Source organism: Myodes glareolus, chromosome 8 (assembly GCF_982192425.1).
Source record: "Myodes glareolus chromosome 8, mMyoGla1.1, whole genome shotgun sequence".
In the NCBI taxonomy this organism is placed as follows: Eukaryota; Metazoa; Chordata; class Mammalia; order Rodentia; family Cricetidae; genus Myodes; species Myodes glareolus.
Window position 1 is genome coordinate 32108473 of NC_142033.1, and position 25300 is coordinate 32133772.

At 46.0% G+C, this 25300-nt stretch overlaps 1 long non-coding RNA gene across 1 annotated transcript; it reads left to right on the forward strand.

Annotated features, from left to right (window-relative positions):
* Positions 1-4851: 4851 nt before the first annotated feature.
* Positions 4852-24246, forward strand: LOC125387459 (uncharacterized). Its single transcript, XR_007227860.3, has 6 exons — positions 4852-4970; positions 9654-9788; positions 14072-14141; positions 19054-19143; positions 22030-22068; positions 23508-24246. It is a non-coding gene; the product is annotated as an uncharacterized LOC125387459 (long non-coding RNA).
* Positions 24247-25300: the final 1054 nt, after the last annotated feature.

A 25300-nucleotide genomic window follows, 5' to 3' on the forward strand; every position in this document is an offset into this window, starting at 1 on the left:
GAAGAAGTGACATTTGGAGGCATGAGAGTGCGCCCCCAAGAGGCTCAGGGCACAGCCCCAGCCCTTCCTGCTGAGGGTCCCCTTCCAAGGAGGAGTGCTTAGCTGTCAGTCTCTCAGTCCCTCGCTCCAAGTCCCCACGCGCAGCCTGTCACCTCCCATTACCCCAGCTTGGGTTGGGAAGAGCATCTGGCGCATGTGCCTGCAGGCCCAGGGGGTGAATTTAGGTTGGATTTCAAGCCTGAGCTAAGCAACGTTCTGCTGAGGTCTGAGAACGCGGGTGCTTGCCTAGGCGCTGCTGGGAGCAATGAGCGCGCAGCTGCAGGAGGACCAACGACTGGGGCCAAGCAGGTGGCGCCTGGTCCCTCGCTGCGTCTCATTGCCGAAGGCTGGGATAGCTGCCAAGGGCCCACTGTGGTTCAGTACTGACTGGCCTCCAGCAGACTAAGGAGTACGGGAGAGAGCGGGTCCTTTGCTGGCCTCCGACTCACCGTGTAGCCACTCAAGTCTGACTTATCTGGTGCGGGGGATTGAACCCAGAGCTTCCTACAAGCTGGCAAGCATTCATTAGCCAAGCCCTCAGCCTCAAGCCTTTCGCTCCTCACCAAGTTAGACAGCATTTCTAAGGCAAAGTCACATCGGAAAGGGTACCTGCTCTTCATAGCGGCTAAAAGATTGCAGTGTTGGATTCATCACTGACTAGCCGCTCATTTTGTCTCCCTTGGGCTCTGGTCCTTCTGTAAATGGGGCTGAGGGTGGGAGGGTGTCAGGTAGTTATTTGGAAGGATTTTTGCAAAAGAAGCAAGAAGTTTATTCCAAGCCGCTTAGCCTGGGGCCCACCACATAAAGCAGGAGTGGGGGTGTGGCAGGGTGACAACTATGACCTAACCCAGTGACACCCATTTAGAATCTCCCCCCCCCCAAAGCCTCAGCTACTTCAGGTATGGTCCATAAACCAGAAGCCAGAACCTGAATTTTGAAATTTTCTCCAAGCCGGAAGCAACAAAATCCAGGAGGTCCGTCTTCACACTGCGGCCCGGGAACACTGGGCCTAAAACATTCCGAGGCCTGCTGTAAGCTGAAGCCAACAGCCTTTCAGCTTCTTGCAGCAGCTAGGAACACCTTAGACCATGCGCCCCCGCTCCCAGCTCTGCCTTTGGCACTGGTGCCGTTTCCCCCCAGGATTGCCTTTGGAACACACAGTGGCATCCCGGTCCTTTATTGCCTGTCTTTTCGTCTGATGCTCTCATGGGGAAGCGCTGAAAATAGAGAATGGTTCGCAGGATTAGGTGAATGGCAGCCAAGAAAGGAAAGCTAGAAACATCAGTGAATTGCAGAGTGGACTTCCAACTCCCAGCAGTCCCCAGGGCCTCCTTCACCCTGCTGGGAGATTTATGGGTGAGGCTCAAAGTGCCTGTGCCCAGAATTCACTAAGGTGACTTCTACCTTGTGTGTGGGTCCAGCCTTGGGAATCCCATACCTGGAAACAGGGACCCAGCAACCTGGAGCTCTGGGAGCCTGGGCCATGGCTGCTGCCCGTCATTCCTTCCTTCCGGAAAGTGTTGCCGGATATCAGCGTACTGGCAAAGAGATCCCTGCTCTTCAGAACATGCTCCTTCAGTGTCTTGTGTCCAGCTGTCACCCTCAGGGTGAAGCCAGGGATGGTACAGTGGTTCTCGGTGAACAACCAAGTCCCCTGTCCCAACCGGGATTCTTGACCCAGTTGCTTCAAAGCTGGTGGTGTATAGAGTCCTTGGCTTCCTTCCTCGTGGTGTGGTTGTGTTCAATGGCATGTTTGCCCCATGAGGCAGCCCCAGTTCATGCCTATTGGATAGGAAAGGGCCACTTGCTGGAAGATTCCGGTGGTAGCATTGGCAGAAGCAGGATGGGAGCCTCCATTGGAATTGCCCCCAGAGTTCAGTCTCTCTCTGTTCCCAGTGGCACTCTTGCCACTCCTGGGCACTGCTCCTGGTTGAACATACTTCCTAGCAGGCAGTGGCCAACGACTCTGAGCCAGACTGTTTCCTGGGAATAGACTATCAAAAGACAAATTTACAGCACATTTGGTAAGATCTGAACTGGCTTGATTTTCCATACTGGAATGGGGCTCTACTTAGATCTCTGAAATGCTGTGTGGAGGGGCTGTTTTTACAGCCAGTAAAAGGGTCAGTTTGGTTACCGTTCTTGTAGCATTTGGCTAAGACAGAACACCAGAAAATAATCTGCTAACATCAGGCTACGTTTTTGTAAGGATTAAACTGAAGGAACTTAATTATCATGCTGATTAAAACTGGCCTTTGGGGGGAAATTTGGCTCTTTCCTAATTTCTCTGAAGGGTAGGTAATAACTTGGTTGCTATTTCCAAAACAATGGCCTTCAATAATTTTCACTTAACAGGATTTAAGACAAAGATTTTTTTTCTAAGTATTGCTTATGCCCAAGAGCCTCTGGCTATGGCAACAAACTAAATAACTAATTTTCTCAAATTAATATACAGACAACCTCCAATGCCTACAGGGAATTGGTTCCAGAAACCCTCAGACACCAATATCTGCAGTTGCCAGTGCTCTTACATAAAATGTTGTCCTATTTACATGTAACCTATACACAGCTTCCTCTGCACTTTGAGTCGTGTTGAGATTGCTGATAACATCCTCCTACGACACAAACGCTACCAAGTTTGTGGCTGTGTTCTGTGTTTAGACGAGGAGGAAGAGAAGGAAATTCTGCAAGGTCAGCACACGCAGCCAAACCCACCACCCCTGTCAGCAACAGAACTCTCCTAAGTACTTTTGATCTGGGACTGGCAGGGCCAATGAATGTAGAGACTTTGGATATAAAAGGCTGATTGTTTTGTACCATTTTCTTGTATTCTTTAGACCTGTTATGGGAAGAAATTCCTGGGTATGTTGGGTTGACTTATAATTTTCAGAAATTAGAAAAGGCTGGGTGTGGTGGTATATATCTTTAACTTCAGCGTTTTGGAGGCAGAGGCGGGCAGATCTCTGTGAGTTCAAGACCAGCCTCAGCCATATAGTGAGTTCCAGGACAGCCAAGGCTACACAGTGAGGCCCTGTGTTAAAATAAGTAAGTAAATAAATAAATAAATAATAAAAAAATGATCCATGGCAAATGTGTGAGTGCAATCTCATTTTGTTCTTTGTGGCAAGGTTCTTGTGTGTAACCAGGCTGGCCTGGAACTTAGGATCTTTCTGCCTCAGTTTCCCAGATGCTGGAACTACTATAAAATTTTATTTTGTTGTTGTTATTATTGTTGTTTTTCGAGACAGGGTTTCTCTGTAGCTTTGGAGCCTGTCCTGGAACTAGCTCTGTACACCAGGCTGGCCTCGAACTCATAGAGATCCCTTGTCTCTGCTTCCTGGATGCTGGGATTAAAGACGTGTACCTCCAACCTCCTTCTCCTCCTCCTCCTCCTTTTTCTCCTTCTTCTTCTTTGTGCATTTCATTTTTAAAAAAGTGAGCATTACAAAGGAATTTGAACTGAAAGTTGCAAGACCCCTTTCATGTCTACCCATTTTCCAGTTTACTTTTGCAGAGATCACCATGTTTTGGTCCTTTAAGATAGGCTTTTGGTCATGAATCTGCACATATGCAAATGTATAGAAACACATTTTTCCCCCTGTCCTTTTTGTTTTGCTTTTGAGACAGGGTCTTCTGTAACCCAGACTGGTCTGGAAATTGGTCCATAGCAGGGGATGACTTTGAATTACTGATCCTCCTGCCTCTTCTTCCCAGCTGATGGGGTTATAAGCATATGTCATTATACCTGGCTAGACACATAGTTTTTAATACAAGTTAGATCAAGCTGTTTAGGACATTTACTAAAGCCTTGGAGTTTGTAGAGCATTTTTTAATTAAAAATTTATTTATTTTTATTTTACGTGCATGAGTGTTCTACCTGGGTAAGTGTACCATGTGCATGCAGCGCCCTAGAAAACTAGAAGAGAGAGTAGACCTCCCCACCCCCGAACTGGAGTTTTAGGTGATTGTGAGCCCCACATGGGTACCAGAAACTGAAAATGAGTCCTCTGCAATTTCCTCAGCCCCCCAAGTTGTTTGTTTTTTTTAAACAAATTTAAATATCAAACCACTCATTTTTGTTTATTTGTTTTTCAAGATAGGGTTTCTCCATGTTACAATTCTGACTGTCCTGGAAACATGCTTTGTAACCAGGCTGGCCTCAAACTCACAGAGATCTGCCTGCCTCTGACTCCTGAGTGCTGGGATTAAAGACGTGCTCCCCATCCTTCCGCCCCCAGCTTACTCCATTCTCCTTAATGCCTGCATTGTATTTTATGGCATGAATATACCATTTAACCACTCGCTGGACTGCTCGTAATACATGTACCACGTCCTATGAAACAATAGTTGCACTCCAATTGCCAAGGCAGGGATGCAAAATAAGCCTTCTCTCTCATATATTGGTCATCTCCGGTGTATATTATAATAGCGGAAGACCGAGCGGTGCAGTGTCCCCGTGGTCACCTAGCCTTTCACGAATATTTACTCATTTTTTTCCTTTACACGTATTTAGTGGCTAGCAGCTAGGTGTGTGGGACACTCTGCTGAGCAAGAGGAACTGAACACTTGTCCTCGTGGTGCGTTTTGTCTGACGAGGAAAAGGGACATGGCATAAATCCATTTCTTTGTTGCTAGTCTTCTCAGCAGGCAGGAAAGCAGCCGATGATGCTAAGGAAACAGAAACGCCAGAAGGGCACCAGTCAGACAAGACCTCTTGCTTCAAGGTTCAACAGGAACAACGAGCCTCGGTGGCCTGTGGGAGCTGTGGCCTGAACAACGGCTATGCTTTACGGTTGAAAGGCTTCCCGCGTGACTTGCCTTGGGTATCCTAACTCCTCATCTGATGGCGCGCAGACTTTCCGAGGTCACCCTCCAGGCAGGCCTCTGCAACCTGTGCAAGTGAATGTCTGCAGCTGGGGAGTGAGGGCAAGGTGAGCACCTGTCCTGGGGGTGGGACGATGCTGTCCCTGACCTCTGCACGAGGAGAACAGAGTCGATACAGATATCTCTCTGTGAAGCTCTCTGTGTTGTTTGGTTAAGTGCCGCCTTCCAGGAGGTTGACGTCTAATCAGCTTGTGCTAGAACTCCGCAGAAGGCATCAGAGGTTTGTACTTCTCAGTGACTGTTTACAAATGGAACTGGAAGACAGAAAGACGGGAAGCTGTCACTGAGATTTAAAAAGCAGAATCTGCTTCCTAGGGTTCAGCGGCAAAGCTGGCGTTTCATTGGCTTCCTTGGAGAGAAAAATTACGGTGGCCAACGGGAAGCTCCCTGCCGTACCAATGACTAGTCTTTCCAAACAGAAGCACTTAAATGGCCGAGTAGTTGAGGAAGAGTCAGGTAGACAATATCAGCTGTAGTCTTTCAAAGTATTTGTTATTTGTTATTATTAGTAGTGTGTATGTGTGTGTGTATGAGAGAGCGTGAGAGAGTGATACACAGTGTGTGTGCACATGTACCACGGTGTGCATGCAGAGGTCAGAGAACAACTCACACAGTGGTTGTTCTTGGTGCAGTCAGCAAAGCTGAAGGAGCAGGAGATCTGAAGAACACTTTGACATCAGACGTGGGGATGCAGAGTGTGGCGTTTGCCCAGCTGGTTTCAGGCCTTGCTTGGGTCCGCTGTTTCCTTGCTACGCTCCCTCTCCTCCCTTTTGGAATGGTAATGTATACCCTGGGCTATTGTCTGGAGGAGGTACATGACCTGCTTTTTTGATTTTGGTTTTTACAGGGAGTTTCCGTTTAGAGATTGCCTCGCGTCTCAGAATAGACTTTGAACTTTGGACTTTAAAACAGTGCTGAGACTGTTGTAGACTATGGGGACTTTTGAAGTTTGACTGAATACATTTCTGCCTTATGATATGGCGACAGGCCGATGGAGGCCAGGAGTGGAATGCTGCGGTTTGAATAAGAATGGCACTCATAGACTCATAGATTTGAACGCTTGGTCAGCACGGAGTGGCACTAGGAGGTGTGGCCTTGTTGGAGAAATTATGTCACTGAGAATGGGCTTTGAGGTTTAAAAAGCTCACAACAGGCCAAGGTTTGCCCCCTACCTCTCTCTCTGCCTATGGTCAGTCGATCTCAGCTACTGCTTCAGCACCTGCCTGCATTCTGACATGTTTCCCACCGTGATGATAATGAGCTAACCCCTCTGAAACCGTAAGCAATACCCCACTTAAAGGCTTTCTTTTGTAAGAGTTGCTGTGGTCATGGTTGCTAGTGTCCAGGCCTCTGCACTGGCCTGACCTTGGGGTACACGTCCTCAGCTGTAGCCACCGAGAGCCCCTCCTGTGTACATGCACTATGTTCTCTTTAAAAAGGGCCCCGTCCACCTCCCATCTCTCACACTTTCTCTCTGTGCCTGTCTGTCTGTCTCTCTTGTCTTTTGCCACTCTTGTCCCCAGAGACTGGTCTCCCACTCCCCCTCTTTTCATTCACTTTCTCCCCATGCACCTGAGCTGTCACACGGTGTCTTTCTCTCACGCACCTTTTTTCAGATTACAGCGGCAGGGTTTCTATACAGTGATAGATCAGCGACTAGGAAACTCCTTTTTCCATATGGGTTCAGGTCCCCGGGCATGGAGGGCAAACACTTGATGAACTGAGTCTTCTTGCAAGCCCTCAACCATATTCAGTAAGCCTCAGTATTTTCAGAAGGAGAATGGGCTGGCAATTGCAAGCTTTGGGAAAGGATTAAATACGGTAACACTCATGAAGTGGCTACGCCTTTCCTGAGCAAGCTATCGATACAGGTTAGCTGCTAACGCTGTCAGTATTCTGCGGGGTGCTACTGTGCTTGGAACGTTGTCTGCCCCATGACAGTCTATGATGAAATCGCATCTCCAGTGTGACATACCCAGAGCAGGGATCAGGTGGGACCTCCAGGAGGTGATTATGGCTCTGTGTTCATGAATAAATTAACCCGTTCATGCGATTAATGAATTAATGGGTCTGCTATAAAAGCCAGTTTGGCTGTATTTCTCAAGCACTCCCTGCCTTTTGTCACATGGTGCCCTGCGCTGCCTCAGGACTCTACCGTCAAGATGGCCATCACCTGGGGCTTGAGAGATGGCTCAGCCCAGAAAGTGCTTGTTGTACAAACTTGAGGGCCTGAGTTTGATCCCCAGAACACATAGAAAAGCCTGCATGTGATAGTTGGTGTTTGTAATCCCCATGTTGGGGACACAGTCTGGCAGGTTCCTAGGGCTCAATCAGCAAGTCTCAGTAGTGAAAGACTCCCAAGAACCAACGCAGACCGATCCTAAGGAGCAGCACCCAAGGTTGACTTCTGGCCACTCTGGGTACCAACACGAGTACTTACAAAGATGTGCACGCATGCACATACACATAGACATAAACACACACAGAGAGGCAGAAACATACACACATACATGTGCATACACACACACCCATGCAAGCACACATATGCACATGCATGCACACACACACATACACATAGACACAAACACACACAGGCAGAAACACACACACATGTTCACACACGAACGTGCATGCACATACATGCACACACACATGCACACACATACATGCACACACACACACACCACCAACACCATCACCTCCAGAACTACGAGCAGCAAATGATTCCTTTACCTTTATAACTTACCCAGTCTGAGGGAGTGTGCTTTCAGCGACAGCAAATGAACTCGAACAACTGCCATGCGTACTCACCAGCTTAGACACCTGAGCAGCCGTGCCTGAGGAGGCACAAGCATGAACCGCACCATCTGCCTGAGTTTGGAATCTTTCAAAAACCAATGAACCCTGAACGCTAAGCGAGGCACCAGTCCTTGTGCGCGGATCACGTGGCATCATTCACTGTGTTTCACGCTGAGATGGCTTGCTCGCCTATGCTTTCAGGGGCTGAGGGCCACTGAGGCCTCAATCACTGGGCACTTGGGAGCCCATCACCCTCCCCTGTGCTCTTCTACCCGTGTTCGCCTCCACTTCGCTTCTCAAGAATCTGAAATTCTGATTTCTACGTGTTTCTATCTAGCCTCGCTCCTGGGCCCAGCTCTGTGACCAAGCACAGATTTTGAAAACTGACCTTTCTTCAGACAATTGCAAGTGGAAGGATGCATATTCCCTCTGGTGCTCAGGGCGTCAGGATAACGGAGTCCACAGCGGGACGGGGCTGAGGGACAGGGTCCGGAGACCTAGGTATCAGGGCTTGCCTTCGCACACTCTCATCTGTCTCTCAGATCTTTCGGCGTCACTTTTCACCTCTAGGAAAGGGGCCGCCAGGACCAGCAGGCAGCTGGGGGGATAAATGAGATTATGTCTGGAAGGGTGTTGAGTTCATCCAAAAGGGAGTTTTCTAAATTCAGAACATGGCCGTGTCGCTCAGGAAGAGGGGAGCCATCTCTTAGGCCCTCTCCACATGTCGCTTTAATTGCAGAGACACTTTCATAACAGACGAAGAGCACTCATTGGCCAGACGGTACAGGTCACAGGTGTGGGATTGTGTCTGAAAACCTGCGTGAACTTTAATAACAGCCCGAGGCAGGGAGCAAAGCAAAATCCAAAAGTCCCTCTGTGCTAGGACTCCCTGTTTCACTCCCCCAGCCTTCCCCACCCCAGGTGGGAATCCTCACAGGCTGTTACTCCATGGAAGTTACCTTACATGAACACCCAGGAACCTTTTACACATACAGGCTCAGAAGCCCTAAGAGCTGTATTATACTTTTGCCTCTTTGAAGTTGTTTCTTGTGACCTGAAGTTGTCATGGATGAAGGGGTATTCCCTAACGTATGGGGAAGTGTTTAGGGTAGCCACCAAGTGGCTTTTAGCCATGCTTTTCACTTGTTCTTCCAGATAAGGTTCTACGGGATAAGGGGTCTCATGGGGTAGCCTGGTGGGCTTGCATCGGTAGCCTGGTGGGCTAGCATCAGTAGCCTAGAGTCACCAAGGGTTGAAAGAGCACAACGCAGGTGGGTACCATTAGACAATTTGCTCCAAATCAAAGAAAGAGACCAATACAGGGACCAGGTGAGTCAGCAGGGACCCAAGGGCTGGCTTGGAGGCTGGGTCTCAGGGTAAATAAAAGTCAGCATGTGTGAGCTTCCACAGAGGAAAGAATCATTGATGATTTGAATGCAAAATGCGGGGCTCATGTTTTGAATCTGTGGTCCCCACCAGGCGGCGTTATTATAGGAAGCTGTAAAAGCTTAAAAGTGGGCTCTTGCAGGAAGAAGTGGATACCTGCAGTGAGCCTTTGAAAGTACTGGAAACTGAGGTACTCTTACCACAACCTCCGCTTCCTGTCTGCCTCAGTATGATCTGCTCTATCACACTCTCCCTGCCATGCTCGACTGACACCTCTAAAACCATGAGCCCAAACCAATCTCCCATCCTTTAAGCTGCTCTGTAACATTTTGGTCACAGCTGTGCAAAGCTAACCAGTACATAATCCATCCAGGACGGGACACACATTGGTCCACAGCCTCTTCGGCCTTTTTCTTCTGCAGACTGGAGTCACCTGACCTTCACCTAGAAACCCAGTCCACTCTGGGACTCCCACACGTAAGCCCTCATGTCTTTAGACTTAAGCCAAGTTGAGTTCAGATCTGGACTTTTCTTCTTGAACACAGATCTCCAGTCTCTAAGCCTCAGTGTTTTCATCGATGGACAGGGATGAGTAACAGCAGCCCTATGGACTTGCTGACAAGGTAGTGGCAGACACATATCAGGTTTCCAGAAAGGAGGAGAAAGACCAGTGGTTGGAGGTAAGTAGCAAGACTTCTTGAGATCTATTCTTACCTATAAGATCTTGATGTTTCTTGAGCGGTCAAGACCTTGTCCTGGCAACCCGGCTGTGCTCCCGAAGGGCTGCAGTTGGATCGCTTTTCTTGATCCTGACTGATGGCTGTAAGATGCATCACCATGCTGCCTAGAGTGTCTCTGTAGTGTCCCTGTTTGTGTGTTGATGAGCTTCCTGTTATGGGCCCACTTGGTAAACACAGACTCTGGCCGAAATTCCAGTGGGAGGAGATAGACAGGGAATAAACTAAGCAAGCCATGCATCCGGGGTGTGAGGGGGTAAGAAGTTGGGGTTGGGGCAGGTGGAGAGAACAAGGGAATGAAGTCATTGTGGGGATGGAATTCTCGAGAAAATGGCTCAGAAGTCCTCACTCAGAAGCATCACCTGGGTTAATGTTGGAACCTGGAGGTGATGTCCTCACACTACTATAGCTGTCTGCTGTCTGGTCCCACACATCTGGCCACACTGTTTGCTTTGCCCTAGAGCCTTACCTTGGACCTAAGAAGGACCTGGGTCAGCACAGGCTGATGCAGAGAGATGGGAACACCGCGAAGGTGACAGGCCTTCAGCAAGAAGAGAGAAACTGGAGAGGACTCGGGGGTTCAGCGGGTGCCCGGGAGGACCTGCACACTCAGAGTGGAGTGATGACAGGGACCTCTCAGCAGCCAGGCTTTATGTTCTCATTACGCAGCATGTGGTCTAATCAACATGATCAGCATCACAGCTTGTTAGAAACACCAAATTTTAGCTCCCAGCCCAGACCTACGGAAACACTCTGCATTTCAACAAGACATTGCATTTTAATGTGATTTGTTTGCACATTAAAGTACAGCTGTGCCAGATAGAGTATAGCACACATGTCTGATTCATTTGGACTTAGTTTATATGTTGCGCTTGAGGAAAGTCGAGCTGATGCTAGTGTAAGGATGGGATGTAGGGCAGAAGAAACTGCTAGAGAAGAACATCATAGGGCCGCCATTGTCAGAGACAAATGGTCTTTTCCCAGTGGCGCTCTTTCACAGCACTGGGGTTATTTCCCGTGGAGAGGGAGATAGAACTGGGTGAGAAGAGAACATGCTCAGCTCCTTCTGAGGTCATGACCTTGGTTTCAACTCCATTGCTGTTAACCTAATCACATGACCAGATATAGCTGCAAGGGAAGCTAGGAGATTGGCATCTTTACCAAGGCAATTGGATTCCCAAATGTTTTTCTTTAAAGGATTTAAGATTTATTTCATTTTAATGTGTTTGGCAAGGTGTCACGTGTGTATGCATATGGGTGCAGTTGCCCACAGAAGCCAGAAGTTTTAGATACCCTGGGGCTGGAGTTACAGGTGGCTGTTAGCCTGATGTAAGCGTAGGGAATTAAACTTGAGACTTCTGTAAGAGCAATATGCACACCTAACTACCAAGCGATCTCTCTAGCCCCCTGATCCCTACCTTCTATTAATGTCATACCATGAATTGAGTGGTTACAAAAGGCCCTTTCTGCAACTCCAAGGAAGGAATCACTGGGACATGTTACAAAGAGAGTGGGGGGGCCCTTTGTTCGTCCCTGCCACCCAGCTAGCTTACACCCAAAATAATCACACAGAAATTGTATTAATTAAATTACTGCTTGGCCATTAGTTCTAGCCTCCTATTGGCTAACTTTCACATCTTGATTTAACCCACTTCTGTTAGTCTGTGTTCACCACAAGGTCGTGGTTTACAGGGAAAGATTTAGCATGTCTGACCTGGCGTCTCCATGGCGACTTTCTCTCTGCTTCCTTCCTCCCAGAATTCAGTTCTGTCTTTTCTGCCTACCTAAGTTCTCTCCTATCAGGCCAAGCAGTTTCTTTATTGATTAACCAATGAAAGCAACACATAAATAGAAGGACCTTCTACACCAGGGACAAGTCAGGGACAAAGGTTAGGCTGGAGTGAGGACTGGAGTACAATGTCAGGTAGCTTGGATTGAGGTCTCATGTATCACAATGCCTTGAACTTTAACCAGGAGGTATCTCCAAGGCCAGTTCCAAGTGGAAACTCTCACTTGAGCAGGCCTGCAAGGACTCACTGAGGCAGCTTTGTTAGGTATCTCTTTTGCATGGTTCAGGTCCAAGACCATGACTAATGTTTACAGCTATTTTGAAAAAAAGAACTCTGTATGTGTTGTGTGTCTGTGTGTCTATGTATGTTTGTGTGCATTCATGCCTGTATGTTTATACACGTATGTGTATGTGCATGTGTATTTGTGTCTACATGTGCACGTATGCATGTGTGTTTGCCTCTGCATGTGTGTATGTGTCTGTATGTCCATGAGTGTTTATTTGTCTGTGTATGTTTGTATGTGCACGTGTGTATGTGTGTGTGCCAGTACTCACCTCCTACCTTGTTTGAGACAAGATCTCTTGTTCGCTGCTGTGTCCTCTAGGCTAGCGGTCACATGTCCTTCTGGGGATTCTCTTCTCTCCAGCTCCCGTGTTGTAGAAACAGTGGGACTACAGATGTGTGTTACCATGTCTGGATTGACACGGCTTCTGGGCATGCAATCAGATCCTCATGCTTGTCCAGTGAAGTTCCAGGTACCTATTGAGCTGCCTGCCCAGCCCGTATTAAGTACATCCACCATCACCCTGCTCTCATTTTCTGAGGCCCCAGAAAGGCAAAATCAATTATCTTCTTCCTCTTGACCTATCTGGCTTTCCTGAGACTGAAAGAGATGTGGCAGGTGAAAAATTCTACTCTTAGTACATTTCAGGTTTCTCCTTCCCCTTCAGAATTTAACTTTCAATGGAGGTGTCCAAGGATACAAATCGTCTCTGTCTATTTCTGCTACGTTCTCCTTCTAGTCCCTCCTTCTGCTCTCCTACTGTTGGAGAGCGCAGCCTCAGAAGAAGAGAAAGGAATATAGATTGGGTAGAAAAAGGTCAGCCTTACTGCCTCGATACCATCATCCAAGATCAGCTTTCACAGTCTCTGCTGAGCACAAGGCTCGTGTTTCTAAAAATGGGGACACTGGGAAGGGAGGCTGGGGTAGGGACTGCTGATACATGTTTCTGATGTTGTGGCACTGGGTTTAGCACATAGTCCTAGAGGTTGGCATGATTAGGTCAGCCTATGGTTGTACATGAGGCAGACTCTGGCCCATGGTAGGCCTTTCTCTGCTTCAGGGTGGTTTCCTGGGTGTATTTTTAACCCAATTCCACTGGCCTTGGAGCTAGCGGGAGGGGGTGTTTAGATTCTTGTGATATAAATTCCAGTTCTGTGTGTATGTGTGTGTATATTATATGCACGTGTGCACATATATGCATATATGTGTGTTAATATGTGTATATGTGCATTACATGTATGTGTGCATATGTGTATGCATGTGCTACCTACATGTGTATGTGGGTGTTTATGCCTGTTGCATGTGTGTTATATGCATATGTGCATATGTGTGTTATATGCATGTGATGTGTGTAGATGGAAGCCAGTGGTTGATGTTAGAAAGTCTTCAACCTTCACCTCATTTTTAAAATTAATCTATTTTTATCTCATGTACATTTGTGTTTTGCCTGCATATATATCTAAGAGTATTGGATCCCCTGGAATTGGAGTTACAGACAGTTATGAGCTACCATGGGAATTGAACCCACATCCTCTGGAAGAGCAGCCAGTGTTATTAAGAGCTGAGCTTACTCTCCACCTCATTCTTTGAGACAGGATCTCTCACTGAGCCTGGAGTTTGTTGTCTCGACTGAAATGGCTGTCCAGTGAGTCCCCAAATCTGCTTGCCGCTAGCCCCACACCCAGCCATAGACTTGCATGTGCATTCCTGGCTTTACCATGGATGCTGGGGTTTTGCACTTGGATCTTCATGCTTGTAAAGCAAGCACTTAATTACACAGTGAGCCTATTTGGGGGACATGGGGGGGGGAGTCTCAAGTAAGTAATGGTTTTTGTCAGGTTTGTCTGTGAGGAACTGTCTTGATTATTAATTGATATAGGAGGGCCTGCTGTGCACTGTGCTATTCCCTGAGCAGGTGGTCCTACACCGTGTGAGCAATCTAGCTAAGCATGAACCTGAGAGATCTAGCAAACAATATTCCTCTAGTTTCCGCTTCAACTTCCTGCTTGGGTTCTTGCCCTGACTGCCCCTATTGATGGACTATGACCCAGAAGTCTAAGCTAAACAAACCCTTTCCTCCCCGAAGCTGTTTTTGTTGGTGCATGTTGTCACAGTATCAGACGAACCTCTAATGATGAGTTTCACACTTTTAGGTAAGAAGACCAGGGCCAGCGTGCTGCAATCCAGATGACTGCAGTTGTCTGGTGGGCAGCACTGCTAAAGGTAAGGCATCTACTGTGGGGCAGGGGGTGGAGCTTGATAAGTGAGTGCATGCCCAGCCAGCGTGAGTCCCTGGCTTCATCAGCAGCACTGCACAGAAAAATAAACATGCAACGCAAACAAAGAGTTTTATGATAGCTATCTGTGATAAGGTTTCCTGCGTGTGGGACTAGACTTTGTTTTAAAATGATGCTTTTTGTGTTGGTAAGATATACATAATATTTTATCCTATAATAATGTATAATGTAGTTCTAAAGGCAGGAGAAAGAGAGGGTTTTGACATTTATTCTCATAAAGATATGACAGCTGGGCATGATGGCATCTGTCTGTCATTCTAGAATTTGAGAGGCTGATCCAGAAGGATCATGACTTTTAGGCCAGCATGGGCTACAAAGTGAGACCCCCCATCTCAATAAAAACAACAAAAAAAGAATTGCAAATGTTTGAAGTCACAAATATATTTAATCTGATCCAAATATTGTGCACTATACACAAGTCTCAAAAAAGTACATGATACTCCATTAATGGGGACAGTTTGTATATTTGTACCAGCCAAGGAAGGAAGGAAACAACATTATTTTACTGCTAAAAACTCATGTATATATGGTATGTATGTGTTTCTGTGCCTGTTAGTGCAATGCCTAAAGAGGCCAGGGGAGAGGGTTGGAGCTGGGGTTACAGGCATGCGAGCTGCCCAATGTGAGTGGTAGGGATCCAACTCAGGTTCTCTGGAAGAACAAGAAGTCCTCTTGACTGGCGGGCCATCTCTCCTGCCCTCACTTTATCATCTTAAGAGTGGTGGTCTGACCATGTTCGCAGTGGCATGCAGCTATCATTTCCATCTATGGCCGATGTATCTGCATTGTAATTCTCATCTGTCTCACCCTAGTAACTTGCATTCTGCTTCCTGTCAGTATAATTTTTCCTGTTCAGAGGTATCGTGTATAAGTATTTGTCCTTGTCTATCTAGTTTGTTTTATTTGAGCATAATGGCGATGCCATAGCATGTATCACAAAGAGTATGTCAAAACGTCAGTTTTCATGGTAGAATAGTATTCCACTGCGTATGTGAACACGTCATTCTTTATTATGCATTCCTTGCAGTTGCCATGTGAATTATTTCCCCCGCTTTGCCTGCTATTAATAAAGCTCCTGTATGGGATACAGACATCTGCTCGTGTTCCTGCTTCCAGGTTTTTGGCCTGTCTGTTTAGGAATTGCTGCTGTACCACATGGCGATCTCATGTTTACATTGTGAGGAATCGCCAGGCTGCTCCCTGCCAGAGATCCACAAGCATCCCAGTTTTTCATGCTCACCAACACTTGCTTTCTTCTGACTTTCTTTTTGCTTTTCCTAACGTGATTTTTGCCATTCTAGTCGATGTGATGTCTTAGACATTGTAGACTAGAGTTTTGATTCAACTATTGTCAAAGTCTTTGTAACACTCCTTCTGGAAGGCTGGGGAGATTTTCTTGGCACCATTGTCTGAGCAAAGCATACATCCAGGTGATGGGATTTCTATCACAGGGTTTTGAAATGTCAGTGGTAGGCGAATAACACATGGATGAGGGATGCTGGAGGCATGGTTTCTTTCAGACTAGCCATTCCCAGAGACTATAGACCGCATACAGTGGCAGCCCACAAATCCTACAGCCATATGAAGAGACGAGCCACCCCTAAAAGTCTGCTGAAAGCCACCAGCTTCATACCCCATGCCACTGCTCAATGTCACAAATGTATGTAGCTGCATTAGGAAAAAGTGCAAGCACCCTTCCCTAGAGTTGCCAAGTATGTATCAGAACTCGTCATGTTATCAAGACTAAGAGGCTAGAATAAAAAGCATAGATGGATACCAGTGGCATGCAGTTTAGTTTCTTTGAAGAAGACTGAAACTATTTAACAGATCCTGGTAACAGCCTAGGAACCACGTGGCAAGCACACCCTTTGCGATCCTGGTGGGAAGAGAATGGAGTTAGTGACCTCCTTCACTGTTCTTGGAAACACTAAGACTGGATGGGGAAACATTGGGTCTAGGGACCCACAGAAGGCTTGCAGGAAAAAAAAACACTGAAGAAATAGGACTGGAGATGTAGCTCAGTTGAAAGATCTCTTGCTTAACATGCATAAGGTCCCAGGTTTGATCCCCAGCTCTGTATAAAAATCATGTGTGTTGGTGCATGCTTGTAATCCCAGCATTCAGGAGGTGGAGGCAGAAGGATCAGAAACTCAAGTTCATTCTCACCTAGTGGAAAACAAAACAGTACAACTGAAAATTTGAAGACAGAAATAACTTAGAGAAAAAAATAATAAAGCAACTTCGTTTCAGTTTTCCGCTGTCCTTTTTCATTTTTTTCTAACATGAGAGTAACTGAGGCAATAGGAAAAGAGACCAGCATAATGCCAACTCACGGTGCTCTCAATAGGCTGAACAGTGGCTCATAACCTGTCAGGCTTTAGCAAAACCCTCTCCTACCACCTCCTATTCTACGGCAGCATCTCCCTGCCCACTTCTGTAAGTACACTTCCTGTCCAGGAAGTAGGCTAGATGTCTTAGGAGCTTTTCTATTGCTGTGATAAGACGCAATCAAGGCAACTCATTAAAAAAAGAGTTTATTGGGGTCTTACAGTTTCAGAGACTTAGAGTCCATGGCCATCACGGTGGAGGGCACGGCAGCAGGCAAGCAGGTAGGCACTGGTGCAGTAGGTGAGAGCTCACATCTTGATCCACAGACACAAGGCGGAGAGCTGACCGGGAATGGTGTGAGCTTTTGAAATCTCGAACCCAGAGGCACACCTCCTCCAACAAGGCCATACCTCCTAATCTTTTCTAAACAATTCTACCAACTGGGGACCAATTTTTCAAACATGAGGCTACTGGGCCATTCTCATTCAAACCATTATGCTGGAGATACACTCATTTCTATTAAAAACTTCTCCTCCTCCCTAATCTCAGCTGAGACCCTCTGCTGCCTAATGGTGAATCAATCCCACACCAGTTAGGTTTTAAAGGGGTATTTATTTTGGGGGGTAAACTTACATACACATAAACCGTCAGGAAAGGAGCCTAGTCACTGGAGCAGGAGCCGGAGGCAAGCGCCGGAACCAAGAGGCCGAGCCGAGGCTTGCCGCTCTTTTTTTAAGGAGAAATATACCACGCCCCAGTGGGCTGGTATTTCAGCGGCTATTGGCTAACAGAGCCGAAGGCGCTCTGCAGCACAGTGGGCTCGTACTTCAGCGACTTTTGGCTGAAGGAGCGGAAGGTACTCCTGCAGCAGCTGCCTAGATAACTTTTGTTTACAGCAAAATCTTTATCTTCCATTCCTATTTTCTACATTTACACCAGCAAATAAAACATGGGCACGGAGACACCTCATGAAGCAGCAGGAAATGAGGAGTGGCTCAAAAGTGGACACCCCTGTTAGTGTCATTTCCGATGAAACTTCATCAGCCACTAAGTGTCATTTCTGACTGTGTCCTGCTCAATCGCAACCCGTTTCTTCCTCAGAACTAGCCCACTATGACTGTTCTAACAAAATACTGCAAACTGTGTAGTTTAAACGGCGCAGACAGATTTCTCACCCTTCTGCAGACTGAAGTCCGAGAGAAGGCATCAACGGGTTTAGTCTTCAGAAGTCCTTACCTTTGACTTGCAGACGTCATCTCATCAGGTGACATCTTCATGTGAGGACACCAGTCATGTGGGATCAGGGTCCACCCTAATGAACTTGTTCCGCCTTCATTGGCCTCCTTAAATTAAAGATGCCAGGTTTGAATATACTCAGTCTCTGAGTCCTAATGGTTAGGGCTTTATCACAAGAATTTGGAGGGACACAATTCAGGCCACAGCACCCTCCAAATAAGAACCACTCTCTTGCCTTTTATAGGAACCGCATCACGTTTCTGCCAATCAAATCGCCAGGGTTTGTCTTCCACATTTTAAAAAGCTCGAAATGTTTAGTCTCTTCCAGTCCACTGATTTCTCTCTGTCGGGATCCTTTTCTTTCAAACAGGTCGGCTGGACTGACAGACAGCTGTCAGAGGCCCTGGGGAGTGGCTTTTACTAACTGTGCACGTACTGTTGTCTAAGCTGTTGTTCTTCCGCCTGTACCTGCTCTGAAAACTTGGTACCTGGATCCAGGTCAGACTTAGGTTTGATCCCTTTAGCGAGACTATTTCATCAACAGGGACAAAATGGCTCACTCTCTTTTTCGTTGTTTGCTTTTTTGCTTTTGTTTTGTTTTGTTTTGTTTTGTTTTTGATGATTGTAATTGTTGATGCCAAGATCCAAATCTACAAATTTCTTTCTGCTAGACCATGTAGTCTAGGTCTATCTTCTTGCTTGATTTAATTCATTAGCTGAGATCATTTTATAAAAAGACCCTTATAAAACTACTTTCTGATTACCAGAATGAATTCATAAAGGAACAAACAATCCGATAAATGTCTAATTTTCCCAGTTTTCAAGGCAATGGACTATTGATTCCCTGCCAATTAAAAAAGAACTGAGCATTATTATAAGCATATGTACTTGAGCATATTTGAGAGCCTCCAGCCTGGTGTAAGCTTTATCCATAATAAAGCTCATTTATCCCTTTCTGGGCGACTGGGAGCTTTTTACATCAACCCTGAATATTGTTTGTATGACCTCAGTTGTCTTTCATAACTTCTTCATTATCAGGAGGTGGCGAGATCACCAGAGCTCATCTTGTACATTTCTCTGATAACTCCTAACAGGAGTCCAAGATGAGAGATTGTGTGGTAGGGATGCACACTGATCATACGTGATTGCTGTTTCCATGGTGTTTTAGTTGACAAAACACTCCATCTGCTCCTATTAACATGTTCCTATTAGCTTGGTGCTCAGGGGCGTTGCTTAAGCTGTCCTCACCTCTCTCTTCTTTTCCATATGAATAGCGGTCTGTTGGTTCTCAAGGACACAAAGGATGCTGGAATAAGAAGACACCTCCACCCCCAGTTACTCCTGACTGACCCCACATTGCCCAGGTGATTACTCAAAACAACAGGGACACCAACATTAAATAAAGCTGCCAAAAGCATTTGGCCGAATATTTCTGCCTCTGTTATTTTCCTTTCTCCTCATTCTATGATTATCAGATTGACCTGTCAGGTCAACATTCGTGGAGTATATTATGTATAATAAGTTTGTCCACCAAGAGTGGAGAGTTTAATGAGTTTTGACAATATGCAGTGTCACGCCACAAATGTATTTAAGTAACACAGCCTATTTAATACACAGATGTGTGTGTGTGTGTGTGTGTGTGTGTGTGTGTGTGTGTGTAAGCACTGTGCATGCTATATATTTAAGTAGTGTAACACCTCAACCACTGTAAATGTGTAGCCCAAAGCTGGTCTCCTCTCTTTACCATCTATATTCTCCTTCCCCTGACTCCCGGTCCCTTAGGACTATGGTCAGTTTTATGTCACAATTGCTTTACCCTTGTCAATGTTCATGCAAATACTACCGTAGCTGAAGCCTTTGTGTCTGGTTTCATTCATAAAGCTCAGAGATTTTTTGACATTTAACCATATTGTGTATATCAGTATCCTATTTGATGTGGGAGTCCCCTCTGTGTGCTGTGATTACCACTAATGAAAAAAGAACTGCTTTTGAGCCTATGGCAGGGAAGAACAGAACTAAGCAGGGAAAGCTAGGCTGTAAGCTGTGGAGCTGAGGCCAGAGTCAGACATGCCGAAACTTTGCTGGTAAGCCACTGCCACGTGGCAATACACAGATTAATGGAGATGAGTTAAATTAATATGTAAGAGTTACCCAATAAGAAGCTAGACCTAATGGGCCAAGCAGTGATTTAGTTAATACAGTTTCTGTGTGATTATTTCAGGTCTAAGGTAGCCGGGTGGCTGGGAACCAACAAGCGGCCCTCCATACTACACTTATTCACATTTATTGATGAGTATAATTTTGTTATAGGACTATATCACCACTTTTTCTAGACTTTAAAAACTTTTTATTAGATATACTTATTTGGCATAACAATATTTCATTGTGGCATTTCCAGACATGTGCATATGTATTTTGATTCCAATCACCTCCTATTACCCCTGCTGCCCTTTCCCTCTTCCCAGCTAGTCCCCACCTGTTTTAATGCTTCTCCCTTTTTCTTTGGTGAAGTAATGAGTTTAATCAGAACTGCTGTCAGGAGCTTAGATAAGGAATTCTTCATGTGAGCATGGCAGCTTACTGTGGTCACACCACTGAAGAAAACATCGTTCCCTCTTGCAACAATGGTTAATTCTCACAGGTTACTTTTTATTCACTCAGTGATTGACATCTAGGTTATTTTTAGTTTGGCTATTAAGACTAAAACTGCTATGGTCATTTGCATATATGTTTCTGCAGCACTTCAAAAATTTCTCTCGGGCAAAATTCCTTGGAGAGAAACTGCTGAATCATTTGCTAAGTCATGCTCTCTAAGGAAACAACAATATACTCCATAAACGAGCTACATCACTTTATATGCAGAGTAACTGGAAGTTCTTACCAAAGCTCCTCCTGCTAGCAGAGTGGAGTTTCATTAGGGCAAAACTGTAACATCCAGTGTGCACACAGAGTCGAGGTCCCAGGAAGGCAATGAACGCTGTTTTTGTCTAGACACACCAGGTCTTCTTTACTGTGAGGCCATTTTGGACTCAGAGCTCCACTATCACTATATGGACACAGCCCTGACATCAGTACTGGTTTGTATTAGTCTGCTAATGCTGCTGTAACAAACATAACAAATGTTGCTATACAGAGCAGTGATCTATTTTCACAGTCTGAGACGCAGGGGTTGTGTTCCTGAGGTCCCTTTCCTCCATGGTCTGGGTGGCTAGTCTCTCTGTGTATCTTCATATGGTTTTCCCTCTGTGTGTGTCTGAGTCCTAATCTCTTCTACAACACAGATGTCCTGGATTACAGTCTGAAGTGTTATGAGCTAACATTTCAATACAGGAGTTTGGGTGAACACAATTTATCTCTCTCCTAATAGTGCTTGTTGTATGCTGTGGTCATGTTTTTGTCCTTTGTAGAGGAGATAGTACTTTTAGCAGAAAGTAGATTTTTATTTATTATTGTGGTTTAGATTTTAAATGTCTCCCCTGAGTTCATATGCTCAAGTTTTGGTCCTAATAATGGTGCTATTTGGAAGGTGGGGAAAACTTTAGGAAACAGGACCTAATTGGTGGACATAGTCACAAGGATATCCTTTCTCTTGTTCTTCCTCCTGTCTCTCTCTCTCTCTCTCTCTCTCTGTGTGTGTGTGTGTGTGTGTGTGTGTGATTCCATGCACACCTGTGCAGTGGCAGGTAGTCAAATGCAGAAACTCACAGCTAATCAAAGTGCAGAGAAGATGTGTCCCCCATATGGGACATCCATGTCATCTTCCAGGCTCGGGGACCACTGGAGAAGAGTGAGCAGAAAGATTGTCAAAGCCAGAGGTCAGGCGGGACTGGAGGGAAACTGTCTTCTGAACCCTACGAGAAACTGCACTGGGTGAACTCAACAGCCAGGCAGCATTCCAGCATAGGGCGGGAAGGGTTCCGCAGGTCCCTGGCCCTAATCAAGGGGCTGTGACAGTCCGTGGCTCTGGGAGAGGGGGAGCCCATTTCCTTTAAGGCTGTGGCCCCTGGCATGTAGTTTATGCTCTGGTTGATGGTCTACACTCAGAAACTGGGCTCAATGGGTTATTTATAAACAAAACATGAAGTTGAGGTGGGTAGGGGGTGGAGGTGGATCTCGGAGGAATTAGGGGAAGGAGTGTGTGTGTGGGGGGAGGTGAATATGTTCAAAATATATTGATGTTCACAAAGAATTAGTACATTTATTTTTAAAAGATTAAAAACTAAACACTTCTTCCTTGATCTGTCTTACAGAGTTTTGTCTGAATGACAGAAATCCAACACACTCCTGAGGTACCTGTGCCCCGGTCACCTGAGCTTCCTCCTGAAGTCTTTAACTAAAATGGACTTAATCTCTTCAGTTCAACCTCCTTGATCATTGTCACTGTCTTTGTGACAGAGAGAAGGATGGTGCCTCCATCTTTGTCATGGCGGCTCCGCTGCTGCTACCACGATTTGCTCTGTGTTTTAACTGTGGTCTCCTGGGATGCCCTCTCGCCCCTTCCTCCACCCAGCCCTGCCTGCTCAGGGGGCCTCTCAGGATGTCGTCCTTTTCTTTTTCTCACAGCCACACTTTAAATTCAAAAATCTCACTCGGGTCCTAGTTCACCTGGCCTTGAATAATCTCAGTGCCATTTTTGGAAAATCACGCTTTTTTCTCATCCCCTCTTTCTGTGGCAAAGAAGTCACGCAGGCTGAACAGGCTGCGTTGCAGGAAACGCTATGTTTGTTCTTCTGTTTACTTTTACATTTTTCTTTGCAATGATTGCAAGGTTTCTCTACCACCACCACCACCCCCCCCACCGAAACTGAGCATTATCAACTTAGATTTGCATATACGAAAACCTGGAGCAATTGGGAAAGAGAACCGGCAAATGAGAGCAGGTTTGTTTATAGCAACTGCAGACATGTTCACAGTTGCTTTCCCACAAAAGGCCAAAACGCGGCTTTCGCTGCTGTTCGCAGGTAGTAATCTATGCAGGGCTCCTTACCTCGCAATCAGGCTTGAGGTTATGCACGGGGGGCACCTTCTATAAGAAAGGATACACAAATATATTGCTTTTTGCCAATGTTACAAAACACAGCTCATGAATAAATTACTAGCCTACCTCCCACGCCCCAGAAGCAGGGCTCAGCCCCTTCAGGACCTTCAGAGCCCGCTATGCAAGCCAGAGGTCCCTGAAGCTTATGTTTCATTTAGCATCATAGTAAATATGCTTCTAATTGTAATAAATGCCGGAGGAATTAATTTGCTTGTTTATTGTTTGCCTCCAGTACCAGGGCTCAAACCAGCTTATTGTATTCGTCACAATTATCCCGTGGTCCTGGTACAGTGCTATAGCCAACAGTCAATAAGTATTTATTAAGTGAAATTAATTGCTGGCAGGCAGGAAGGATGAATGTGATGGGTGTCCCGTAACTACCTGAATGTAATTATGTTCACATAGTAGAGATCCGGTTGAGCAGTCTGAAGGGGTTAACAAATGGCCTTAGGTATTCCGAACAAGGGCCACTTAGGTCATCTTGCCCCAGGGTTTGGCTCCTCCCCAAGTTCCCTCTCACAGAGCCGTCCACACTAGTGAAGGCCATCCCTTTACCTAGAGTGTTGCAGATGTCTGCCCAGGGTTTCTGGAAGTCCCCAGCCCCTGCAGCTGCAAGACCATTGGCCAAGCCTGGAGTTGGGGAGCTATGTGACCTTTACAAAGAACTTCAAGGCTTATTCTTTCTTCCAGACGTGCTAGCTGAAGACATGATAATCACTGACCTTTTCCTAAGGACACTCTTCAAGCTGTTGCCAGAAGAAGGCTTACAGTACAATGGAGAAAAGCCGATTTTCCCTCTGAGATTCAAGTGCCTGCCGACATCCCACCGTAGATGCTCCGAGACAGCAGCCATCTGCACCAGCAGCGATTTCCCAGTAGTGATCCACAGATGAACTCCCAGTGATAGTACAACACCCCTTTTGAAGAGGAGAGTCACCAGCAGGCCCATCTAGAGAGCCGGCTGATGTCTCTGTCTGCACCACACGGCATTTGGTTCTTCGTAGGGGCTCCACACCCACTGCTGAAAATGCCAAGATGGAGTTTCTATTTTTTGTCTCTCCACCTTGGGCAACTTTGCTCTGATGCTTCCAGGATTTGGGTGTGTGAGCTGGGGTTAGGACCTTAATCACGACGTGATATTAGGCATGCTTTCAAAAGCCAGAGTTGGAAGAGAAGGAAATGTAATAACAGGGATTTAGAGATTAAAGCAATTTAGGGGAGAGAAACACAAACACAAATAATAGGAGTAGGAGTAAAACGTGACGTGGATGGGGATGAAACACCACCGTGCAAAATTATAAGACAAAAGATGGGTTCTCTGTGGAGCCAAGAGGGTCTGGTGCTTGTGCTGTCTGAATCCTGACCTGAGGTTGTACCAAACTTCTATTCTTGCAGCTGAGGATTTTGAGAATATACTTAATTTGCCTAAGTTGTCTCTGTCTCTTTTCTGTTGTTATAACAGGATGTTTGAGATTGGATAATTTAAAAAAAAAAAAAAAAAGAAAGAAAGAGGTTTATTTTGGCTCATGGTGCTGGAACTTGAATGGCCAGGATAAGGGGACCTGAATCTGCTGAGGAATATGTGTTGATTCAACTCGCGGTAGAAAGCAGAGGGGAACCTGAACGTGTGCAGTAGAGAGAAAAGGGGTCTGAAACCCAGGAAGGCTAACTTATTCCTACAAGTGAAAGATCTAAGCTGTTTATGAGGGCTCTGCCTGCATTTCCCAAGTTACCCCACTCCCACCCCCACCCCGAGTCCCATCTCCCAACAGCTCCACAGTGAAGACCAAACTTTAACATGAAGGACTGGAGATGTAGCTGAGGGTAGAACACTTGCCCAGAATGTGTGAGGCCATGAGTTCAATGCCGAGCACCGCAAAGCAAACAAACCAACAAAATACTTGCCATGGACTTTGATGGAGATAAATTATACGCAAGCCACAGCCTTATTGTCTTGACTTACAAAGAAAAGACTAATGACAGTTCCTAACTCAAGGTCTGCATGGAATTTCAGTGGGGAAAATTATGACTATGGTCCTGGACTGTATTATCACTCAACAATGAGCAGCGGCTAACCATTGCCCAACAACCAAAACACAATAACATCATTCAGGTCCAGAAGTTGAAAAGCAAGGTGTGTCCTATGGCTGGTTGGGCTCACAGCAGTCTCTCATTAGAGCGTGTTTCAGGCGGGGTTGATGAGGGAGGAAAAAGCATTAGATGTGATTTCCAGATGCAGAGGAAAGAAACCTTGGGTACTTGGTGGCTTCAGAGGACGGTGATGATCAGAAAGAGAAGTACAGAAGGGAAGAGAGAAGCAAAGAGGGGGGAAGGGAAGAGTAAACCAGGGAATTATTTGGTCCTGCTACACAGGAACGGTAGCAAGCATGTCAAACGGTCTTGTCATCTACGAAGTTCACACTTAAGAATGTCCAATCAAGTTTCAAAGAAACAAAATAACTAAATTAAACTAAAAAACAAAT